This window comes from Arachis ipaensis, chromosome B5 (genome assembly GCF_059453495.1).
Source record: "Arachis ipaensis isolate K30076 ecotype BB chromosome B5, ASM5945349v1, whole genome shotgun sequence".
In the NCBI taxonomy this organism is placed as follows: Eukaryota; Viridiplantae; Streptophyta; class Magnoliopsida; order Fabales; family Fabaceae; genus Arachis; species Arachis ipaensis.
The window spans coordinates 77,013,239-77,016,824 of NC_142440.1; the positions used below are offsets into that span (position 1 = coordinate 77,013,239).

The 3,586-nt window shown below is 32.8% G+C and overlaps 1 non-coding gene across 1 annotated transcript; it reads left to right on the top strand.

Annotated features, from left to right (window-relative positions):
* Positions 1 to 248: 248 nt before the first annotated feature.
* LOC148564676 (small nucleolar RNA R71) lies at positions 249 to 356 on the top strand. Its single transcript, XR_015884591.1, has one exon. It is a non-coding gene; the product is annotated as a small nucleolar RNA R71 (small nucleolar RNA).
* Positions 357 to 3,586: the final 3,230 nt, after the last annotated feature.

The following is a 3,586-nucleotide window of genomic DNA, read 5'->3' on the forward strand; positions in this document are numbered from 1 at the left end:
TTGTTCTGAGCCAATATGGCATTCAGAGTATCAATTTCAAGAACTCTCTTCCTTTGAGGCGTCCCATTACTTACAAGATTCCTCTCAGAAGTGTACATGAACTGGTTATTAGCAACCATGTCAATGAGCTCTTGAGCTTCTGCAGGCGTTTTCTTTAGGTGAATGGATCCACCTGTAGAATGGTCCAATGACATTTTAGATAATTCAGACAGACCATCATAGAATATATCCATGATGGTCCATTCTGAAAGCATGTCAGAAGGACACTTTTTGGTCAGTTCCTTGTATCTCTCCCAAGCTTCATAGAGGGATTCACCTTCTTTCTGTTTGAAGGTTTGAACATCCACTCTAAGCTTGCTAAGCTTTTGAGGAGGAAAGAACTTGGCTAAGAAAGCCGTGACCAGCTTATCCCAAGAGTTCAGGCTATCCTTAGGTTGAGAGTCCAACCATATTCTAGCTCTGTCTCTTACAACAAACAGGAAAAGCATGAGCCTGTAGACCTCGGGATCAACCCCATTGGTCTTAATAGTATCACAGATTTGCAAGAATTCAGTTAAGAACTGAAAAGGATCTTCTGATGGAAGTCCATAAAACTTGCAGTTTTGTTGTATCAGAGAAAACTAATTGAGGTTTCAGCTCAAAGTTGTTTGCTCCAATGGCAGGGATTGAGATGCTTCTTCCATGTAAATTGGAATTTGGTGCAGTGAAGTCACCAAGCATCTTCCTTACATTGTTATTATTTTCGGCCATGTCTCCTTCTTTTTCGTAAATTTCTATCAGATTTTCTCCAGAGAGTTGTGCTTTAGCTTCCCTTAGCTTTCTCTTCAGAGTCCTTTTAGGTTCAGGGTCAGCTTCAACAAGAATGTTCTTATCCTTGTTCCTGCTCATATGAAAAAGAAGAAAACAGAAAATATGGAATCCTCTATGTCACAATATAGAGATTCCTTTATGTGAGTAGAAGAGAAGAATAAAAGAAGGGGAAGAGAAGAACTCGAACACAGAGAGGAAGATGGTGTTCAAATTTTGGGTGGAAGAGAAGTGTTAGTAGATGAATAATTAAATAGAAGGAGATGAGAGATGAGAGAATTCGAAAATTAATTAAAATAAAAAAATATTTTTTTTGTTTTTAATTTAAAATCAAAGTTATAATTCAAAAATTAAAAAGAAAAATTAAATTAAATTAAATTAAAGTTTAAAACAGTTAGTTAATTAAAAAGGAATTTTGAAAAAGAGGGAAGGGATTTTCGAAAATTAGAAAGAGAGAGTTAGTTAGGTAGTTTTGAAAAAGATAAGAATCAAACAAAAAGATAAGATTGATTGAAAAAGATTTGAAACTTAATTTTTGAAAAGATAAGAAGTTAGAAAAGAAGTTAGAAAAGATTTTAAAATTGATTTTGAAAAAGATGTGATTGAAACTTATTTTGAGAAAGATTTGAAAAAGAAATTTAAAAAAGATTTGATTTTGAAAATTAAAGTTGATTACTTGACAAACAAGAAACAAAAAGATATGATTTTAAAATTTAAAGATTGAACCTTTCTTAATAGGCAAGTAACAAACTTAAAAATTTTTGAATCAATCACATTAATTGTTAGTAAAGATTTTGAGATTATGAAATAAAATAAGAAAAATATTTTTGAAAATCAATTTGAAATTTTCAAAAATCATAAAAGAAAAATGAAAAAGATTTGATTTTTGAAAAATATTTGAAAAAGATAGAATTTTTAAATTGAAAATTTGATTTGACTCATAAGAAACAACTAAATTTTAAAAAGTTTTGAAAAAGTCAACTCAAATTTTCGAAATTTATGAGAGAAATAAGAGAAAGATATTTTTTTATTTTTAAATTTTAATGATGAGAGAGAAAAACATAAAAAAGACTCAATGCATGAAAATTTTGGATCAAAACAAATGATGCATGCAAGAATACTATGAATGTCAAGATGAACACCAAGAACACTTTGAAGATCAAGATGAACATCAAGACTTATTTTTGAAAATTTTTAAGAAAAGAAAAACATGCAAGACACCAAACTTAGAAATTTTTCATGTTTAGACACTATGAATGCAAAAATGCATATGAAAAACAACAAAAGACACAAAATAAGAAAATATGAAGATCAAACAAGAAGACTTGTCAAGAACAACTTGAAGATCATGAACAACACATGCATGAGTTTTCGAAAAATGCACAAATTTTAAAAACATGTAATTGACACCAAACTTAAAAATTGACACAAGATTCAAGCAAGAAACACAAAAATTATTTTTGATTTTATGATTTTATAATTTTTTTGGATTTTTCAAAAATTATTTTGGAAAAACAAAAAAGAAGAAATTTTTTTTGTATTATTTTCGAAAATAAGAAATAAAAAGCTTAAAAATAAAATAAAATTACCTAATCTGAGCAACAAGATGAACCGTCAGTTGTCCAAACTCGAACAATCCCCGGCAACGACGCCAAAAACATGGTGCACAGAAATCGTGACGGTTCATTCCTTGGTAGCACTGCTAAAAACTTAATACGCACGTTCATAATCTTAGTTCTTTGTCACAACTTCGCACAACTAACCAGCAAGTGCACTGGGTCGTCCAAGTAATAAACCTTACGTGAGTAAGGGTCGATCCCACGGAGATTGTCGGCTTGAAGCAAGCTATGGTCACCTTGTAAATCTCAGTCAGGAGGATTCAATTGATTATGGAGATTTAATAATTAAAAGATAAATAAAACGTAAATTAAAGATAGAGATACTTATGTAATTCATTGGTGAGAATTTCAGATAAGCGTATGAAGATGCTTGTTCCTCCTGAACCTTTGCTTTCCTATTGTCTTCATCCAATCATTCATACTCCTTTCTATGGCAAGCTGTATGTTAGGCGTCACCGTTGTCAATGGCTACATCCTGTCCTCTCAGTGAAAATGGTCCAATGCACTGTCACTGCATGGCTAATCATCTGTCGGTTCTCGATCATACTGGAATAGGATTCAGTAATCCTTTTGTGTCTGTCACTACCCTAGCACTCGCGAGTTTGAAGCTCGTCACAGCCATCCCTTCCCAGATCCTACTCGGAATACCACAGACAAGATTTAGACTTTTCGGATCTCAAGAATGGCCGTCCATGGATTCTAACTTATACCACGAAGACTCTGATTAAGAAATCCCAAAGATATTCATTCAATCTAAGGTAGAACTGAAGTGGTTGTCAGGCATGCGTTCATAGGTTGGGAATGATGATGACTATCACGATCATGAAATTCATATTGAAGTGCGAATGAATATCTTAGAATCGGAATAAGCTTGAATTGAATAGAAAAATGATAGTACTTTGTATTAATTCATGAGGAACAGCAGAGCTCCACACTTTAATCTATGGTGTGTAGAAACTCTACTGTTGAAAATACATAAGAACAAGGTCCAGGCATGGCCGAATGGTCAGCCCCCATAAAGGTCTAAGATAGCATAAAACTGATCAAAGATGATCCGAAGATGTAAATACAATAGTAAAAAGTCCTATTTATACTAAACTAGTTACTAGGGTTTACAGAAATGAGTAAGTGATGCAGAAATCCACTTCTGGGGCCCACTT